General features: G+C 40.8%; 1 protein-coding gene across 8 annotated transcripts in view; it reads left to right on the top strand.

Annotated features, from left to right (window-relative positions):
* The window catches only part of ESRRG (estrogen related receptor gamma), a 660,395-nt gene that overhangs the window by 218,590 nt on the left and 419,554 nt on the right, over positions 1–22,251 (top strand). The window contains exon 1 of one of the 8 annotated variants that reach the window (XM_053607445.1): positions 19,192–19,251. The exons of the other annotated variants lie outside the window; for them this stretch is intronic. The gene's annotated coding sequence lies outside the window, so the exon portion shown is untranslated. Of the gene's footprint in view, positions 1–19,191; positions 19,252–22,251 lie in introns of those variants that run through there. 8 annotated transcript variants of the gene reach the window in all.

The raw sequence follows: 22,251 nt of genomic DNA on the forward strand, positions 1-22,251 counted from the left end.
AAATAAACAATAGTTCTGTAGTACAAGCACAGTGTTGTTATGTTCCTTGTCCAAATAACCTTGCATTCCAACCTTGTATTTCTCACTAAGGAAGCGGTGTTACACGAATGAATGACACGCAACTTAATCTTGCTGCCTGCAAGTCTCTTCCCTGTGTATTTCTAAAGAACTCCTCTGAGGTTAGTTATATCTTTTTGTAGAGCTTATGCGGCATCTGCCACCATTTCCCTGAATAACAACAAGATGCCAGTGGTACTCAGTCTTAGACTTATTAGACTAAGATTTCATACAGGTGCTCTGTTCATTTTCTATGGAAGTCTTACTTCGGTGTTGGGAATTTTGAAATAAAAGGAAGTAATTACCTTATTATACTATCATATACTGACAGGTGGGACGGACCTGAGCAAAAGCTTGGTTCTGCTTAAAATTCAAATTAACACCCAGGTCAGCTCTGTGGTGGCATAGAAACATGATATTTCTCCTCCATACAAGACTAATTCAGATGTAGAATGTGGGTTGCTCTTGTCTGATTTCTAGAGAGGGACCTGTTTGTTTTTTTCTTGCATTCCTTAAGATAAAAATAAAAAGAATATATTCTTGTGACTGAAGAAGCAAATTTTGTTTACTAGAAAATATTGTTAACCTAGCAACAGATTGAAACTGGCTGGTGTTCAAATTTCAGAGGTGTTTTTCAGCTCAAGCCTGACTGTGTGATTGCCACCTCACCAAACAAAGCCTTTGAAATGTGATGTTTCTTAGTTCAAACCCTGAACTAAAATTATTAACGTTTTGACAAATTGAACGTAAAAGTACCAGTGCCACATAGATGGCATTTTCTCAACGAAGGGACAGACTGGTATCTTTTGTTCAGGATGTGATATAGAATTTGCAGACTCCTGGCTTTTGGAGAAAGAGCATGGAATAAAAGTGGATAAGCACATGAGGCCTCACAATTTGATCTTCAAAGTTATTTCAAGGTATTTCTCCATGTTTCTTTAGTGGCTATAAATACACACTTTTACTCTGAAATGGAAACATTAGAGAAGAAAATGAATTTATCTCAGTCTCTATACACATGCATTTGAAACTAGAGTAAAAATACCTAACAGATAATACCAGATACTTCAGTATCATCACTGATGTTGTTGTTTGTAGTTTATGAAATGTTTTATTCCTCTTTTGATATTTGTAAGTCTGTGGTGCAGACAGGTGTAAGTAGTGTAGGCATCATTATTCTCATTTTATAGATTAATAAATTAAAGTTTGGAGTTTAATTGAGACATCTAAGGTCGTAGATCTTACTCTGGTTTTCAGATTTCTGATTTCAAATACAGGGCTTTTAAAATTATATAACATTGACTTTTATAAACTTAAAAAAATTATTTAACATTCTGGATTTTTTTGGTAAATTTTTGAATTCCAATTCAAAGTACACGTGTATGGCAGAAATTTGAGGTATAGAGAAGTCTCATTAAATTATCATCTTTTCCTTTTAATTCTCGTAGTGAAAAGTTAATAATAGAGACAAAGACAGGAAGAATATTTGGTTAAGTTTGAATGTCAAGATGGAGCTGAGCATATAGTATATGTGAGGGGAGAAGCTTGTGTTACGAGAACTGTAGAGAAGAAAATATGCACTTTTTTTACCCTTATGATTAGGTAACAAATAGTAAGCTCATTTTCTCCTCTCTAATTTACAGTGTGAAGGCAGGGTGAGGTGACAGGGACAGCAAGGTGTTTCTCTAAAACAACCCGTCACATATTGGTGTTCCAGACACTCTGTGTAAACATAGCTGATTACATTCATTAGTACATTTAAAATGAGGAGTAAGAGAATTGGGGGAATTTAAAATAGCCTTAAAATCCTATATCTGAAAATTTTCCAAGAAGTAAACAAAATTAACTGTCCCAGAACCTGATGTTTGGAACAGAATTACAAATGCCTTTGTAGATTTTAAATGTGGCAAAACATGTTCCAACATCATTTAAAAATAACAACTTTAAAGGGCTCATAAATAAAGACATAAAAGGCATTTTGACATTTAATACAAAAACAGCATTTTGATGAACTGGGTAAAAATGAATCATAGACATATGGATTACATATTTCTTATAGTGTGCCTGAGTTTTAAAATTGAGGCAGTGGAAATCTGGCAAAATATTTTTGGGGAATTTGCTATATATACTGTATTTAAAAAGAGGTGAAGATGAACTCCAGACTGCTGTGATTGCTCATGATATTGAATGTAATAACTTTTAATTTGTGGATAAGGAATTCTTGTGAAATAGCTCAATCTGTCCATGTGTTACAGAAGTGAGTGGTTGGAGACAGTGTGTAACAATTCATTTGGTCACATAATCAACAGACATGTTACCAGGTGCTTGCTGAATGCCTGGCTCTCCTAAGACAGCTAACAAGAGCGGTGGACTCTGCTCTGATGGGAGGGGTGCACAGTGGTAGGAAGGGACGCATGAATTTCCAGGTACTGGAAATTCCAAGGACTTTGGGGTACACAAAAGAGACTCCATACAGAGTATTTACTGGGTGCCAGTCACTGTGCTAACCACTTACATTCATTATCATATTTAATTGTTAGATCCCCGTAAAATAGGGATTATTATTTTTCTACTTTAATAGATGAGAAAGCTGATGTTATATGAAGGCGAATAGATTCAGTGATTTGTTGACATGCTAGTGGTAATTGGCTACATTGGTACCTCCTAATGAGCTATATTCTATATTTACTGTCCTGCGTACTTACTAACTCTTGAATCTGAGCTGACCCTGAGATTTACTTTAACCAATAGATGGTGGCAAAAATGATATTGTTTCAGTTCCAGACCAAAAATATTAAGCAGGCCTAGCAGCTTTCACTTTTGTAGTCTTGAAAGCCCTGAGTTACCTGGTAAAGAGTCTAGCTACCCTGCCGGAGTAGACAACATGCTACGATTGTGTAGTGAGAGACACAGGGAAAGGGAGAGACCCTGAATTTATTATGGTGAAGTTGGAGAAAGAAGAGAGAAAGAGAATGGTAGAGTTGATCCGGCTGGTCCCACATTCTAGTTGAGCCCAGCTCCTGGTCACTGAGAGAGCTACAACCACGAGTGACCACCAGTTAGATCAACAGAAGAACAGTCCAGCTGAGCCCAGCCCACTTGGTAGACTCCTGAACAAATACAACGGTGGTTGTTTATAGTCACAGGATTTTGGGTGGTTATTTACATAGCAAAAGAAGACCTTAGCAGTGGCTGAGTGAGATTTGAATGAACGAGGGTCACTCTGACCCTAATGTTTATCTTTTTCTCACTGTGTTTGCTCATGAGATGGGAGTGGGGAATGGAGGAATGGAATCCAATGTGATATTTGAACACTTCTCAAAATGGTTTGCCTCTGACATGCATGAATTCTGGAAAGGAAAAAAAAGAAGACTTCTTTTGTTCTTTAGAGAAGAAGAAAAACAAGAAAAACATGCCAGTGGTGTATGACCCCTCCCCAGAGCCTTGTGGCCGTGCCTGCCTTGCAGTGCTGTGTCAGAAAGAACATGAGCAAGTGTCCAGAAATCCTCATTTCTGGCCTCTTCCTGGGAAGATGCCATGTAAATGTTTGTACTAACTTTATTTTAGAATTATCAAGCTAAAGCTGATGCTAATGAATTACTCGCTTTCACTTGGGAGTTTATAAAGTGAACTGTGACAAAAACTTTAAAAAGTACACAGGGGCAAAACACAGGTACACACGGGGAGTGTGATGAACGGTGACATGAAACAAATGGCGATCAAAGGTACGAAGCGAGGGCGGCCTGCGGCGGGCAGGGAGAGCTGAGGGCCCCTGGCTGGTAACACAGGGGAACACTTGAAAGCACCGTTTCCTGGCAAGTCCACGTTTGAAGTGATGTCATCTTTTTTATTCTCTCAACTCAATTGCCTCTCTGAAGCTCATTTTTTCCATTCTGATGAGGAGCAAAAAAATGTTACATCAAAAGTTAATGCTTGAATTGGGGCTGAAAGGGAGAGGAAAGAGCGTGGGCCCATGTACACACACACACAGAGTGGTGGAGAGAGAGTCATGGATGACTAAAAGTTCTTAAAAGTATGATATAAAGGAGAATGGCCATTTTCCTTCTCCGATGAATGAATAGTTCACAAGTTCTCCTAGAGTTTGGATGTGAACTGTCACACGGCCTATCCAGGAGGGTCCTGTCACTGGCTGTTTCCTTTGGAAGCCTGCAGCGGTAACATGTGTGAAGAGGAACATTGTGATACCATCAGCACTTCCGGTCCGCACAGAAAGCTCCCGATTTGTCAAAATTGCCACGACTGGGTTGTTGTCTCAGCGTTAAAAGGATATGAGGTAACGCGGTTCTTTGTCCAGTCCTCCTTCGGAGACTCTTTTGAGCAGGTGTACTCCTGCACCCTGTGGAGGAGGTACCATGACAGCAGTTTACATTTCTCTTTGTAATCAAGTGCACATTTCCAGGGTGTTTTTTTTTTTTTAAAGCTCTATTGGCTGTCTGGGGCTGGATGATTGACTGACTTTTGTGCTCCTGCCATCTGGGTGTTGAAAGGGCACTTTCGCCCTTCTTCCTCTCTACCCTTTCTGCGACCTCCTGAAGGATAGTAGAATGTGTGGTTGTTTTCCTCCAAGGTTTTCTGAGTTGTGGAAATTATTCGACCTCTTTGTGCCAAAGCAAGGGATGTGAGGGGGGAGGAGCAACGGGACTTCTGGGTCTCCTTTCAGAAGCAGAGTAGGGGTGGCCTTGCTGCTTCATCCTCTTCATCCTCTCTGTCTCTTTTTTTTGGAGGCAGAGTCTCACTATGTCACCCTGGGTAGAGTGCCATGACATCACAGCTCACAGCAACCTCAAACTCTTGAGCTTAAGTGATTCTCTTGCCTCAGTCTCCCAAGTAGCTGGGACTACAGGTGCCCACCACAACGCCGGGCTATTTTTTGTTGTAGTTGTTTAGCTGGCCCGGGCTGGGTTCGGACCCGCCAGCTTCGGTGTGTGTGGCCGGCACTGTAATCACTGTACTACGTATGGGTGCCAAGCCCATCCTCTCTGTCTCTTTCAAGTGGCCCTGCCCAGTGGTCAGCCAGGGGCTTGGGCAGGATGCCCACTGTGTGTGGCTATGTGAGGGGGTGTGGTGTCTTCAGCGGTCACACCAAGAGAAACCAAACAAATGGGGGGATCCCATGTTTGTTGACGAGAATTTGAGGGAAAAATCTGGAAATCACATACATACTTTTGCACATGCTGGTGATGACTCCTGTTCTTCCTCCAGTCTCTACAACTTGTATTTGGATCTTTGAATAAAGGTCTGGGAAACAGTATTTGGGAACTAATGTGTCTTATGAATATTTTTCTCAGAGCCTGGGACTTCTGGGTGGGGTAAGGAGAGAGGGGAAGTATGTGTTCCACGTAGCCTGCCTGTCTGCTGGGCCCCTCCCTGCCAGATGGTGGACGTGGTGGCCAATGCCGGACAGACTGCATCAGGGCGCGAGAGCTGCTGACCTCCTGTATTCGGTCACCCCGGCCAGGTCATTATGTTGAGTACCAGGAATGCTGGCATCAGGCACCCTCCTGGCTTACCCGGGAGGGATCCAGGGTTAATGTGCACAAGAGTTAAGTGAGTCCTTTTGAAAATTGTACAATTCTGTTTTTTTTAGTAATTGCAGCTGATAATTAGATGTGTTTACGTGGTCAAAGCTGCTTTTCATACTGAGACGTTTTACATGAGTGCTGCTTCTGAGAAAAGCGGAAAAGTTGTAGGAAATTGGAAGGTCACTAATGGCTTGAAAAATAACCTCTTAACAATGTGTTCAAATTACAATGTGGACAGAGTGAGCATTTTTGTAAGCAACATTTTATTTCATTTGTGTAATGAAGCTATGTAATATTTAAAATTAAATACACAATAGTATGCTGGGGCCAAGTAAACATATGAATATGCTGCTAATACTAATAAAAAACCAGAACTTTCCTCTTCAGGAAACATTACAAATATTTGTTTATTAATCCTCTGTGTCAGAGCTGAGATTAGAGCCCAAGCTTTTGCCTGCCACCAGCGGATTCGCTTTATCTGGTGATGGTAGCAGAACTCATGGAAACTGTAGTATAGAAAGATAGTATAAAGTTAGAAAAAAAAAAAGGGGAGAGGCTTAATATGATTTTTAAGAACTTGAAGTAGATTTTCCTTGACCAAGACCTTCTAAAATAAAATTTTCTGGAGCTTTCCGTGTTGTCATTTCTCTTTGCAAATACAGCTTGGTTGTTTGCTATTATTCATATAGAAACAAAATGCATTTAAAAAATATTTTTCTCCTCATCGTGACTCCTGAAGACACAACTGGCTCTTTTAAAGTCAGGAAGGGTTAAAAACAGTGAAACTGCTGCGTTATTTATAATGCTAGCTAATTTCTCAGGCTTTCTCAAGGTTTATAATTATCATTAATAACAGTGACTTACAGCATATAGAGTTTTGTACACTGTGAAGTGCTTATTTCATGTTTCATTTGATATTCAGAACCTCCCTTTGAGGTAGACAGAGAAGATATTTTTGTTCCCATCTTAGAAATTGAAAACAGACTCAGCTTCAGAAATTCTTGAGGGCCACAGAGCGACTAAGCTTGGAAAATAACAGCGTTCATGCTTGAACCCAGGTCTCCTTGGAAGCCATAATCCACTAACTGTGTCGAGCAATAATGACATATTTTTTTTCTTTTGTTTTTTTTATTAAATCATAACTGTATACATTGATATGATCATGGGGCATCATACACTTGTTTCATAAACCATTTGACACATTTTTATCACAGTGGTTAACATAGCCTTTCCGGCGTTATCTCAGTTACTGTGCCAAAACATTTACATTCTACATTTACCAAGTTTCGCAAATACCCCTGTAATATGCACCACAGGTGTGATCCCACCGATCCCCCTCCCTCTACCCACCCCCCCTTCCCACTTCCCCCTATTGTTAAGTTGTAGCTGGGTTATAGCTTTCATGTGAGAGTCCCAAATTAGTTTCATAGTAGGGCTGTGTACATTGGGTACTTTTTCTTCCATTCTTGGGATACTTTACTAAGAAGAATATGTTCCAGCTCCATCCATGTAAACATGAAAGAGGTAAAGTCTCCATCTTTCTTTAAGGCTGCATAGTATTCCATGGTATACATATACCACAATTTATTAATCCATTCGTGGATCGATGGGCACTTGGGCTTTTTCCATGACTTAGCTATTATGAATTGGGCTGCAATAAACATTCTGGTACAAATATCTTTGTTATGTTGTGATTTTTGGTCTTCTGGGTATATGCCCAGCAGAGGAATTACAGGATTGAATGGCAGATCTATTTTTAGATCTCTGAGTGTTCTCCATATATCTTTCCAAAAGGAATGTATTAATTTGCATTCCCACCAGCAGTGCAGAAGTGTTCCCTTTTCTCCGCATCCACGCCAACATCTCTGGTCTTGAGATTTTGTGATAATAGGCTAGTCTCATTGGAGTTAGATGATATCTCAAAGTAGTTTTGATTTGCATTTCTCTGATGATTAAAGATGATGAGCATTTTTTCATATGTCTGAAGGCCTTGCGCCTGTCTTCTTCAGAGAAGTTTCTCTTCAAATCCCTTGCCCAGCCTGCGATGGGATCCCTTGTTTTTTTCTTGCTGATGCGTTTGAGTTCTCTGTGGATTCTGGTTATTAAACCTTTGTCAGAGATATACCCTGTAAATATCTTCTCCCATTCTGAGGGCTGTCTGCTTGCTCTGCTTACTGTGTTCTTAGCTGTGCAGAAGCTTTTTAGTTTGATCAAGTCCCAGTAGTGTATTTTTGGAGCTGCTTCAATTGCCCGGGGGGTTCTCCTCATGAAATACTCACCCAGACCAATTTCTTCAAGGGTTTTCCCTGCATTCTCCTCTAGTATTTTTATAGTTTCATGTCTTAAGTTTAAATCTTTAATCCAATGAGAGTCTATCTTAGTTAATGGTGAAAGGTGTGGGTCCAATTTCAGTCTTCTGCAGGTTGCCAGCCAGTTCAGCCAGCACCATTTGTTAAATAGGGAATCTTTTCCCCACTGAATGTTTTTAATTGGCTTGTCAAAAATCAAATAGCGGTAAGTAGCTGGATTCATCTCTTGGTTCTCTATTCTGTTCCAGATATCTACTTCTCTGTTTTTGTGCCAATACCATGCTGTTTTGGTCACCATCGATTTGTAGTAAAGTCTGAGGTCTGGTAGTGTGATTCCTCCTGTTTTGTTTTTATTTCTGAGTAATGTCTTGGCTATTCGAGGTTTTTTCTGATTCCATATAAAACGAAGTAATGTTTTTTCAAGATCTTTAAAATATGACAGTGGAGCTTTAATAGGGAGTGCGTTGAAATTATATATTGCTTTGGGTAGTATGGACATTTTGATAATGTTGATTCTTCCCAGCCATGAGCATGGTATGTTTTTCCATTTGTTAACGTTTTCAGCTATTTCTTTTCTTAGAGTTTCATAGTTCTTTTTATAGAGATCTTTCACGTCTTTTGTTAGGTAAATTCCCAAATATTTCATCTTCTTTGGCACTACTGTGAATGGGATAGAGTCCTTAACTGCTTTTTCAATTTGACTGTTGTTGATGTATATAAAGGCTACCGATTTATGAATGTTGATTTTGTAACCTGAGACGCTGCTGTATTCCTTGATCACTTCTAGGAGTTTTGTAGTAGAGTCCCTAGTGTTTTCCAGATACACAATCATATCATCTGCGAAGAGCGAGAGTTTGATTTCTTCTGACCCTATATGGATACCCTTGATCGCCTTTTCTTCCCTAACTGCGGTGGCTAAAACTTCCATTACAATGTTGAAAAGCAATGGAGACAATGGGCAGCCTTGTCTGGTTCCTTATCTGAGTGGAAATGATTCCAATTTAACTCCATTCAATATGATATTGGCTGTGGGTTTGCTGTAGATAGCCTCTATCAGTTTAAGAAAAGTCCCTTCTAGACCAATTTTCTTGAGTGTTCTGATCATGAAGGGATGCTGGATATTATCAAAAGCTTTTTCTGCATCAATTGAGAGAATCATATGGTCTTTGTTTTTTAATTTGTTTATGTGCTGAATTACATTTATAGATTTACGTATATTGAACCAGCCTTGAGACCCTGGGATAAAACCAACTTGGTCATCATGTATAATTTGTTTGATGTGTTGCTGGATTCTGTTTGTTAGGATCTTGTTGAGTATTTTTGCATCTATATTCATTAGTGATATTGGTCTATAATTTTCTTTTCTTGTTGGGTCTTTTCCTGGTTTGGGGATCAGGGTGATGTTTGCTTCATAGAACGTGTTGGGTAGTCTTCCTTCTTCTTCTACATTTTGGAACAGGTTGAGTAATATAGGTACTAATTCCTCTTTAAAGGTTTGGTAGAATTCTGACGTGAAACCATCTGGTCCCGGGCTTTTCTTTTTAGGGAGGTTTTGTATAGTTGATGCTATTTCTGAACTTGATATGGGTCTGTTCAACATTTCCACTTGATTCTGGTTAAGTCTTGGAAGGTGGCGTGCTTCCAAGTATCGGTCTATTTCCTTCAGATTTTCATATTTCTGAGAATAAAGTTTCTTGTAATATTCATTAAGGATTTTTTGGATTTCTGATGAGTCTGTGGTTATTTCGTCTTTGTTGTTTCTGATTGATGATATTAGAGATTTTACTCTTTTTTTCCTGATTAGGTTCACCAGAGGTTTATCTATTTTATTGACCTTTTCAAAAAACCAGCTTTTTGATTTATTGATCTGTTGTATTATTCTTTTGTTTTCAATTTCATTTAATTCTGCTCTAATTTTGGTTATTTCTTTTCTTCTACTGGGTTTGGGGTTGGAATGTTCTTCCTTTTCCAGTTGCATGAGATGTCCCATTAAGTTGTTAACTTCCTCTCTTTCCGTTCTCTTGAGGAAGGCTTGCAGTGCTATAAATTTCCCTCTTAGAACTGCCTTTGCAGTGTCCCAGAGGTTCTGATAGTTTGTGTCTTCATTGTTGTTTTGTTCCAAAAAATTGGCGATTTCTTTCTTAATCTCATCTCTGACCCAGCTATCATTCAGCATAAGGTTATTTAACTTACATGTTTTTGTATGGGTATGCAGATTCCTGTTGTTACTCAATTCAAGTTTTATTCCATGATGGTCCGAGAAGATGCATGGAATAATTTCTATTCCTTTAAATTTACTGAGGTTAGACTTGTGACCTAAAATGTGGTCAATTTTGGAGTAAGTTCCGTGGGCTGATGAGAAGTATGTGTATTCAGTTTTGTTGGGATGAAATGTTCTGTAGATGTCTGCTAAATCTAAATATTGGATGGTTAGGTTTAAATCTAAGATTTCTTTGCTCAGCTTCTTTCTGGAGGATCGATCCAACACTGCCAAGGGAGTGTTGAAATCTCCGACGATTATGGAGCTGGAGGAAATCAAGTTACTCATGTCTGTTAGAGTTTCTCTTATAAATTGAGATGCATTCTGGTTGGGTGCATAGATATTAATAATTGAGATCTCATCATATTGAGTATTACCCTTAACAAATATGAAGTGACCATTCTTGTCCTTCCTTACTTTTGATGGTTTAAAGCCTACTGTATCTGCAAATAAAATTGCAACACCTGCTTTTTTCTGATTACCATTTGCCTGAAATATGGATGACCATCCTTTCACCCTGAGTCTGTATTTGTCTTTTAAGTTGAGATGTGACTCTTGTATGCAACAAATATCTGGCTTGAGTTTTTGTATCCAGTCAGCTAACCTATGCCTCTTTAGAGGACAGTTTAAGCCATTCACATTGATGGAGAGTATTGATAAGTCTGGTGGAATTTTGGGTATCGAGTTTTTCAAAGGTCCAGTGGACATTTTTAATCCTTTTGCCAGTGTGGAAGTTGGAGTTTGATCCGAGGTTTCTGAGTGAGTTTATTTTTGTGGTATAGGATTGGGTTGGTCATTGTGGAGGATAGGTCTGAGAACATCCTGAAGAGCTGGTTTACTTATGGCAAATTTTTTCAACATATGAATGTCATTGAAGTATTTAATTTCTCCATCATAGATGAAACTCAGTTTAGCTGGATACAAGATCCTGGGTTGAAAGTTTTTTTGCTTTAGGAGATTAAAAGTCGATGACCAGCCTCTTCTGGCTTGAAAAGTTTCAGCAGAGAGATCTGCAGTTATTCTAATATTCTTACCTTTGTACGTTATAGTTTTCTTTTGCCGGGCTGCTTTGAGAATCTTCTCTTTCATGTTAACTTTAGTGAAGCTAATTATGATATGTCTGGGGGATGACTTATTGGGGTTGAATCGTGCTGGGGTTCTGAAGCTGTCTGCTATCTGAATTTCAGATTCTCTAGGCATGTCTGGAAAATTTTCTTTCATAATTTCATGCAGAAGGGCCTCTGTGCCCTCGGAGGCGACTTCATCATTCTCAGAAATTCCTATAATTCTTATGTTGCTTTTTTTCGAATTATCTGAGAGTTCTCTGAGTGAGTGATCCGTTTTTGCTCTCCATTTCTCTTCCTCTTTGAGAGATTGGGAGCGTTCGAAGACTTTATCTTCAATGTCAGAAATCCTTTCTTCTGCTTGCTCCATTCTGTTACTGAGGGATTCTACTGTATTTTTCATATCTTTGAGGGCTGTAAGTTCTTGCTTCAGTGTGTCTAAGTCTTTGGTGGTTTTGTCTTTAAATTCGTTAAATTCTTGAGACAATTTTTGAATTTCTCCTCGAATTCCTAATTCCATTTTATTAATCTTGTCTGCAATCCAAATTCTGAATTCGATTTCTGACATCTCAGCCAGTTGTTTATGAATGGGATCTTCAATCACATCTGCCGTATCTTTTCTTGGGGGGGGTTGATCTATTCTGGTTATTCATGTTACCAGAGTTTTTCCTCTGATTCCGCCCCATGGTTATTTTACTCCCTTTGGTTTTTCCCCTGGGGTTTTATCGAGGGCCCGTACAGTGTTGTGGCCTGAGAAACTGGGGCCCTGTCTGGTGTGGTGGAGCAAAGTGGTTCTGTCTTGTTTTCAGCTGGTTTCTGTTCGATCCTATTGCAACTTCTACTCTGGCTTGAAGTCTCAGCTGCTCCTCCAGCACGGAGATGGGGTGCAACTAGTGGTCCTCTAAATCCCGGTCCTTCCCTGAGGTTATGGGAAGTACTCCAGCCACAAGGAAACTGCTCTGGTCTTTGACATATTTTTTTTTTTAAACTTTAAATACTGAACATAACGTTCTATTATTTTTTGGGCATGATTGGAAAAATTAACTATGTAAGTTGGGGTGGTGTCTCACGCCTATAATCCTAGTACTCTGGGAGTACAATTTCTATTTATTAGAAATTTCTATTTATTAGAAATTGTCTGAACTCAGGAGTTCAAGACCTACCTGAGCAAGAGCGAGATCCCCATTTCTTCTAAAAATAGAAAAATTAGCTGGGAATTGTGGCAGGTGACTGTAGTCGCTACATAGGAGGCTGAGGCAAGAGGATCGTGTAAGCCTAAGCATTTGAGGTTGCATTGAGGTATGATGCCACAGCACTCTAACCAGGATGACAGAGTAACACTCTGCCTAAAAAAAAAAAAAAAAAGATAAGCTATGTGTATGCAATTATACTTTGGTGTCTATGAAGTTGTCAAGTATTGGTTCCAGGATCCCCCCAAAACTTTTATATAAAATGGTGTATTGTATCATATAACTTATACACAACCTCCCATGCTTTATTTTTAAAATTAATTAATTAATTAATTTTGAGACAGAGTCTTGCTTTGCTTCCCTGGGTAGAGTGCCCTGGCATCACAGCTCACTGCAACCTTTAACTCTTGGGCTTAAGGTATTCTCTTGCCTCAGCCTCCCAAGTCGATGGGACTACAGGCACCCGCCACAACGCCCAGCTATTTTTTTGTTGTTGTTGCAGGTGTCATTGTTGGTTAGCTGGCCCGGGCCAGGCTCGAACCTGCCACCCTGGGTGTAATGTAGCCAGTGCCCTCCCTACCCACTGAGCTATAGGCACCGCCCTATTTTTTATTTTTTGTTGAGGATTCATTTAGGTTGCAATCAGGCTACACTGATTGCATTTGTTAGGTAAAGTCCCTTCTTATAATTGTGTCCTGCCTCTTACAGGTGTGTCATACGCTGTGACCGTTCCCCCCTTCCCTTTCTCCCCTTCTCCCACCCCCCACCTCCCATATACTTTAAATCATGTATTACTTATAATACAATGATATATCACAATGTAAATAATTGTTATGCTGCATTGTTTAGGTAATAATGACAAGAAAAAAATACTGTACGGTACATGTTCAGTAAAGACATCTTTTTAGCACTGAGTAATATTCCGCTGTCGGGATGTACCATACTTTGCTTATTCATTCACCCACCAAAAGACATCTTTATTGCTTCCTGGTTTGGGAAAATATGAATAAAGCTGCTATAAATATCTGGACGCAGATTTCTGTGGTGTATAGGTTTCTGTGTGAACGTAAGTTTTCAACTTTAATGTACTTTTTCCAAGTCTGGTGGGTTTTGTTTGTTTGTTTTTTGATGACAGCAAAATGATAAAAGACGCTCAGTGCCTGTAGCTCAGTGAGTAGGGCACCAGCCACATATGCTGAGGCTGGCAGGTTCGAGCCCGGCCCAGGCCTGCTAAAGAACAATGACAACTCCAAACAAAAAATAGCCGGGCCTTGTGTAAGGCGCCTGTAGTCCCAGCTACTGGGGAGGCTGAGGCAAGAGAATCGGTTAAGCCCAAGAGTTTGAGGTTGCTGTGAGCTGTGATGCCACCATAGTGAGACTCTGTCTCAAAAAAAAAAAAAAAAAAGTGATAAAAGACCTGCTAGATAAGATGCTGTATATTGTTTTGTTTTTGAGACAGAGTCTTACTTTGTCACCCTTGGTGGAGTACCCTAGCATCATAGCTCACAGCAAACTCAAACTCCTGGGCTCAAGTGATCCTTTTGCCTCAGTTTTTCTCTTTTTTAGTAGAGATGGGGCCTTGCTCTTGCTTAGGCTGGTCTCAAACTCCTGAGCTCAAGTGATCCACCTGCTTCAGTCCAGAGTGCCAGGGTTACAGGCATGAGCCACCCCAAGATAATGTACGTTGATTCAATGAATGCTGAGTAAATAAATGTGCATGAAGAGCATCTTTCTGCAAAGTTATTCGGTAAACAGCTACTACAAACAAGCAGAAGCAACAGATGTGCAGATCTGCGTTTATGTTGAAGGACACAGTTGCTGTGCTTGAGCACAGTAATGTACACATAGTCTCACAGGATTCTTCCTAGTGATCTTTGTAACTCATTTTTCTCAGCGCTCAATTCTTATCAGTGTGCATAGGTGGGTGTTGAATAAAGTCACGATCCGATTGGGCAGCTTCACACATTTGCTTTGCTTCAGGCCAGTGGAGTCTCCATACGGTCAGTGATATATAATGCACCTCCCCTAACAAGGAGAGTATTGTCTGCACCATTTCCTGACTTCAAGAGTATAATAGCTTCTGTCAAACTTATTCAGTGGTGTCCTATTTATTAGAAATGCCAAATTTTCATCCTCTGTCCAGTCCCGTGACTTGTGTTGAATTAATGTGAATTGCATTTGTAAGGTCAAGGCCTTTGTGACAATACACGGAAAGTTTCAAGGAAGGTGGTGATGATGGATTTCCCTTTAATTCATTGGAGTGCTTATAATAAAACTAATGAATGGAAAGGACTGAACATTTTCAATTAGCTGCATATAGTAAAATCCTAAAAATAATTAGTGGCTGAGATGGTGTGTAGTTATTTTAAAATACTATTTCTGGTTTGTAAGGATCTTGGTTTAGTTTGCTTTGGAAGTGAGCCAGGTGGGAGAGAAAAAAACCTACAATGTGTGTGTGTGTTTGTGTATGTGTGTTTCGGTAGAGCATTTGCATTTTCGTTCAATAATATAATAATACATGGTAACTAGTTTTTTAAAGCACTTTATTATTCAACAAATTCTTTTTTTATTCATATTAACTCATTCCTCACAACAACACTTTAAAGTTATTATTATTATTCTATTTACTTTAATGAAGATATAGGATCTTCCTGATTAAGATTTTTCCTTTAAATTTACATGGCTAAAAAAAAAAAAAGATCCAGGAGGTAAGCTCTTGGTACTGATCCACATTTATGTTTCCATTTGTTTTGGTGGTTGTTGTGGATGGCAGTAGTTTCATTTTTGAACACTTCAGTTCTTTTAGGTTTACTTGAATCTGCCACCCCAGACCTCAATTCAGCCAATTGTTGTCCTGCCTAATATATGGGGTGCCTAGTATAGGCATCGTTCTCAGCCTGGGGAGTGTTGGTTCCTTCCAGCCTGATTGTGCCCATTGGAACTTGTTACTCCCCATAGTACTGTGATGTGACCGTTCATGCAATCAGTTGATTCTTTATCCTCTTACTTTCTTAGACAGGGGAGGGCTGCAGAGTTGTTGGCGAAGACTGGAATTTTGTGCGTCTGATTACATGTGCTCTTGATATCACCGCTTTAGAGATAATGATATTCTTTTCATATGTATTATCTTATTGATCTTGAAGGTAACCGACGAACTATTTATTACTACCTTCATTTTAGAGCTGAGAAGCTAAGGCTCAGCAAGGTGAGGGCTCTGGGCCTCATTTTCCTTATCTATAATGTGATCTAGTTGAATGTTTCTCAGAATTCCCACCCATGTTTACCAGAAGTAGAGGTCAAGGAACATGTTTATCTGATTTGTGAGGATCTGGCCCCAAATGACCAGTAGCATCAAAATGTTATTAGTTTTTCTAAGTCTTTGCCTTAGCTATAATATGCATGTGAAATTTGCATTTTATTCCATCATATATGTTTTAATATTAAAAACAAATTATTCTCCAAGCCCAAATTAAAGACTAAAATCTGTGCTCTTGCCGGGGGTGTGTGCTCCACTTCTTTTTGAGGGGATGTATACTTAGGGCACCCTGCCTCACACCTAGGGAGTGCCGAGCAAAATTGGGTAAGTCCCAAGTCCTTCCAGCTTTAACATGTTACGTACTGGTCTGCTTTGCCCAAGATGTCACAGTTCAACTTTCTTTGTTCTAATTCGTTATCTCCTACTTTAATTTCAGGATGGGGACTCTCATAAAGATAAACAATCCCTTATAAAAATCTCTGAATATCATGATGGAAAAAAATTCCCAGACTTTCCTAGCAAGGTTAAATTTGGGTGTGTGTTGTAGGGACATACCTGTATTAATGATCCTACAAATTTGCTAGAAATAGACAATTGATTTGGCTCTAAGTTTCTTCCCTGCTCCAACATGCTCAGCCCTAAATTTTCCCTTTTATGCATACTCCACACTTAGGAGAAGCCCAGGTTATCCTAGCCTGAAGTTTGAGAGAAATTTCTCCTTTGGGCCCACAGAAGATGGACGTGTTCTGTGGTCACAGGCCATCTTGATTTGCACTCCCATGGCAAAACACGCAGAGTGTGGTTTGGCTGCCTGTGATAGCATCCCTCAGGAAAGCCGGAGAAGGTGATACCAAAACTCAGTGTGACTGTGGCAGGCCTCAGCCCAGGTCTTCCGCTCTGCAAGTCCACTGTGATTTCCGACAAGGATGGATTACGCTCTTATTCCTTTTCCATCCAAATAGCATTCTGGACACAGTTGAGAAAAATTCATAACAATATTTTCAATGCAGTGTTTTTCTCATTAGGAGAGAACATGAATAAGTTGGAATTTTAATGGTGAGCCTTTAATAGTATTGCTTATGATTTATTATTCTTCTTAGGATTTTATTCATAGCCTTAAAATCTTAGTAAAAATATATATACAAAGGGGTTTTGGCTTCTCCCTGTGGAACAAGTTTTAACATGAGCGAAAAAAGAGACATTTGCATGGGGGAATCAGAAAGGATGATCTTGATTCTTGGTGCTTCCTTTCTTTAAGGGGATGTGAATTGGAGCCACCAAGAACAAAAATACATCTACTGGCATTGTTCCGATCAAATGTTTCTTTGAAACTTGATTTTGGTGGGGGGGGGTGGAGGCATCAGATTATTCTCTCTTTAGAAAGATGCATTTCCAACGTTTAGATATGTCTGCTATGTTTTATTTTGTATACTTCGTAATGAAGCACACGTGATCCCAATTCTGTGAAATGTCTGCTAGTGGCGGGGGTGTTGGGGGCATGAAAGAAGGTGCTATTCCTTGGCTGTTCAGGTTGGCTAACCGAAGTGCTAAAAAATTAGACTAGGTTCTTCACATCCGACTTGTTCATTTTGAAGTAGCTCACACATTGCTGCAAAGCCCTCACTTCTGTCTCCAGTCCTTGCCTGGTTCCAGACGTTTGATCACAAATGCAGCATCTCCCTCCTAATACTGTGCAGGTTGATAAAACAGTTGCCGAGCCGGAATCCCTGAAGAAATTATTAATTATCTGGTTAATGTGCATCAGGCTGTGGGAGGGTGAGATTAATCACCAGCAGTGGGATGAGTTGCTGAAGTGGATTTTGGTGTTTTGTCTCCTGTCACTCAGTAATGGCTTTTCCTTCCTGCACCATCAGGTGAACAGGTGCAGAGATGCTGTACTTTCATTTTCCCCGAGTTAGTAACAGCCGGTGGCCAGGCAGTGCCTTCTCCTCGGTCCTGCTGCATGAGCAGTTTACAACACGGAGTGTTACCTACTCAGAATGTTCCGGCTCTTGGACAGTCTCCCAATGTGACAGGTCCTACCCCACTTTTTCAGTGTTCCAAATGAGTGCACGTGTCCTCAGCCCCTTCCTCCCCTGCACACACTCACACACACAAATATATGCACATATACAATTATAAATGTATACAAAAACGTGTAGAGGTATTTCTGGTGCTATGAATGAATCCATGCTTAGCACTTTATCTCATTTCTTTCTTTAGAAACATGATCTTTATCTCTAAGTGCACAAAAATAGAAAGGAGAAAGATGTGTTTAGCTTCTTCTTTGAGAGAGAGGGAAAGAGAAGTTTTATACTTGTCATTTGGTTGTGGGTAACATAACACAGGGTGCAGAATTCTCTGGTTTCTTTTTTCACCTTCTCTCTCCTAGGTGCTGGGTCCCCTGTCCTAGGACCGTGGTTCTCAACCTTCCTGATGCCGCAATCTATTTTCATTGTTAAAAGGGGGTCACGACCCACAGGTTGAGAACCACTGTCCTAGGATGAGATCTTATTCAGTTCAGTAACTCAGGTGTGACCTTAATCTCTTCATTATGAGAAGTGGATCTTTAGAATGTGTCTCTTTGGTTTCCAGGATGTTAATATGTCACAGGCTGGGTGGCTGTTGAGGTAAGTTAGCTAGTGGAGCGGATGGGAGAAGACAGAGCATGTCCTCACAGAGGGTTGTTCAATTCAGCCTGTGTTTTCCTGATCGTGTCTGCAAGGAGCAAAGGCCCAGTTAGACCAAAGATGCTAGAGGATCCTGTGGGCTGCGTGAGCCCGTGTCATCATGGAGCCTCTGTCTCCACTTCTAACTGGAGGCTGAGACTTTTCCAGGAGAATATTCTGCTTTGCAATGATGCTAAGGATGTAAAACTCTCAACAACCCTCTTGATTGTAATTTCCAATATTTGTCTAGAGTTTGACAGCTTTTCTCTTTGTCGGCATAAATCAAATGGCATGGAGGGCATATCTAATAAAAAGGTAGAGAAACAATTCAAACTAAGTAGAAGTCTGAAATGTGAAGGTTAACAAAGTACGATGTTATATTACTCTCTAGTAATACTGTGGGTATGTTCGAATCGTTTCTAAAAGGAAGTCTTCCAGAAACTTCTTTAACAACTATATTAGATGTTTTGTAATTAATTTCCCTTAAATAAATAAATATTTGTTGGGAAGCTACTCACTTCTAAGCACTACTCCCAATGCTGGGGCTACAGGGGTGATGGTGAGGCAAATACAGTCCCAGCACTCTCAAACCTGAAAATCTAGTGAAGGTATTTTGTTATTAAGTGAGTATACAAAGAAACACTGTATGGTATTTTAGAGTAGAGAACAACAGGACAGGCAGAGAAGGCTGGTACTTTAAGGAGTAACCTTTGAGCTGAGAGCTGAATAATAAGAAGGAGCTGACCCCGTGAAGGTTTAAGGGTGGAATGTTCTTGGCAGACAAAATAGCTAGTGCAAAGGCCTTGCGGTGGGAAGGAGCCAGGCTGGTTCAAGGAACAGAAAAAAAGAGGGACGCGGTGGGAACCTAGTGGATGAAGGAGTGTCCTGGCTTGAGGTTGGCAGGTAAGCTGAGACCTGATTGCATTCAGCCTTGTCACCCTCAGAAAGGAGCTGAAGTGCGTGCTGTGTGTGACAGCCAGCCACGAGGATTTGCTTACAGGTGGCGTGTTGAACCTGGAAAAGTTCGCTGGAGTACCTTCCCTGTAGTATCCCCTGGATCTTTAATTTGCTTGGCTAATCTTCCTCTATGTATAGTATGAAGAAAAATTCAGCCTATATTGGACTTTCACAAGAGTTCTGAAATGGGTCTAGTTTGAATGACATAAAATGCTATTTTGTGTTGGATGGCATTGAAAGGACGTCACAGGCCATTACTTGCACTGGGCTCTTAATCTCATTTTGGGTGAGGAATTTTCCTTGAGCAGCTCAGAAGAGGGTAGCATTCTGTGATGTGTGTTCTTTGTATCTCTGCTCAGCACTAAGATCTCAGAAGCTGCTTACAGCCCCAGACCACTTGCCTTGTAGGAAAGTTCCAGGCAGTGGCTGGGTTTGTAGCTATGTAAAATGCAGATGACCCGTTTGTGTTTCCAAAATCTGGGCCTGTGTAATGATTGCACAGCAGCTGAGGACTTGTTGGCATTAAGCATCCTTGGGGCAACTCCATGAGCACCGCATCTCTGCTGTTTGGGCTGCTCCCTTCTCAGGGCTTCCTGAGCTCACTCTGATAAGTAAAGCCAAGTTTACTTTGTTAAGCTCAGCAGTTCCCAGCAGTAAAGAGATAAGAAGAAGTAAAAAAATAAGCATCTTTAGGAGAAAGAAGCTGTTTCTGTTTATACCAGACACTAAGTATGCTTTTTAATGACTTTGTTTAAAGTTAGCAATCTCACATTACATTTCCAGCATATCCAGCTTGCCCCCTACACTGTGAAGTGTAACAGAGGGTTTGACAAAGCCCCTCGTGTCTGGCAGAACCCTCTCATGTGTAGGTGGAACACAGGAATATAAGTTGCACTATGCCATTCATGAGAGGGACTGTTGTTGATCTTGTTCAGAGAATTAAGAAATTAAATCTAACTCATCTGCTGAGGGTGGCAGTGATTACATCTGCAGTAAATACTGTGCTAGAACTTTTCGCCCTCTGTTGAGTTTTCTTAAGAGTTGCTGCTTATCACGTTCCCCCTACTTTGTGCTAAGGGCACTTGTGAAATCATCTTTTTTTTTGGGGGGGGTGAGCATTTTTTGGCCAGGCCTGGGTTTGAACCCGCCACCTCCGGCATATGGGGCCAGTGCCCTACTCCTTTGAGCCACAGGCGCCGCCCTTGTGAAATCATCTGTAATGCTTAGAGGAACCCTGCAAGGTAGGCAGGATGACTGGCCTCGTATTGCCGGTGAGGAAACTGAACTATCAAGAGGTTGGGCCATATGTCCCGCGTGGAGATTCGAACCCTGGCCCTTTGCACCATGTCCGCTGCTTCCTTTCCTTGTGCTCTGGGCTTTGTGCACCGTCCTTGAAACAAATACTCCAGTGCCTAAGAGAGAACGAACATAACTGGATCCTGCATAAGAGTTACGTCTTGTCTTTTTTAACAAGACTGATGAGCACCTGATAGCACACTTCCAGGGCTGCAGGGGATATTTGTGGAGATGGTATGTGAGTGGCATTCAGTTTAACCAGCACATCAGTGTCCTCATCCTCAATTCCCCAAGGTACTTCTTACACTTCTGTGCCTCTGTGTATTTCTCCAAATGAGGTTCAGTCTATCCCCTGAGTATACAGGCCAGCCGGGACCAGCTGTACAGGCTTCCACTGCCTGCTGTTCCCTAGTGAATCATGCTCACGCCCTCTATTCCTTACAGCTCAGCAATCAGATCCTAAGCACATCGCATCAGCGTGTAATCTTGTTCTTTCCGTTGTTGCCTCCAAGTTCCCCACACATGGGCACATGCACAACCACACACACATTTGCATTCATAGCTGCCCCCACACAAGTACACATGTATATCTTTGCCTAAGTGCCTTTTAGCTTAAAAAAGAGATTGACCTGGTGCTACAAAAGTCTTTCAAAAAAGCACTCTCTGTGTGCTGGGTAATGTCTCCCATAGACATTTCTGGTGACGGGATTTGCCACAGTACAGCATTATGTAGCAGCGGTAATGCGTGCTAGATGACCTGGGCCTTGGACACACACTAGACGAGGACAGTGAATAAGAATGCTCACAATTCCGGGTGTGTTTCATGAAGCTCAGAGACACATGTGTGCACATTCAGACACAGGTGTGCAGGTAGGCAGGGGCCATCCCTTAAAACCGGGCTATGAAATCAACCCTAGCACAAAGCCCATTCGTAAATGTTCTATCCACAAAGCCCATTCGTAAATGCTCTATCCACAAAGTCCATTCGTAAATGCTTGATGAAACTAAGGCGGCTTGATACTGTTTTGACAGGGGGAACATGGAAGCAGAATGAAGTTCAGTTGGCTGGTGATCCCTGAGGACCACGGGCCAATAGTAGAGAACCATCACTCAAAAGGTCCCACAGGTCCGGTGCCATAGTAGTCACGTCACATGTGGGCACATTCCCTGGGATAGAGTGCTCATTGCATTGAGTGTCGTTTCAGCCATGGAGCCACAGAACCATTTCAAAAGCTCTCATGCTTCTTCAGCTGGCGAAAGTGTCTAAAGAGACAGACATCTTCTTGAGCTCACCACTGAGTTCTAGAAGGTGTTAGAATAGGTCCAGTGCTGAGCGGTACGTGAGCAGGTACACCAGATGACGGGCAGGGAAGACTCGGGGGATTTCTCTGCTCTTTTTTCTCCTGGAGGCTGAAATGATGAACTTTATGTTCAAGGTGAAAACCTCTCTGGACCACAATACCAGATTGATACAGTGAATGAAGAGATAGTTCAGAAATGTGTAGTTTCAGCAAGTACCCTGTTTCCCCGAAAATAAGACAGTGTCTTATTTTCAGGTGTGCTCCCAAAGACGCGCCAGATCTTATTTTCAGGGGACATCTTATCGTTCCTGTAAGTAGGTCTTATTTTTGGAGGATGTCTTATTTTCGG

Source organism: Nycticebus coucang, chromosome 10, assembly GCF_027406575.1.
Source record: "Nycticebus coucang isolate mNycCou1 chromosome 10, mNycCou1.pri, whole genome shotgun sequence".
Lineage (NCBI taxonomy): Eukaryota > Metazoa > Chordata > Mammalia > Primates > Lorisidae > Nycticebus > Nycticebus coucang.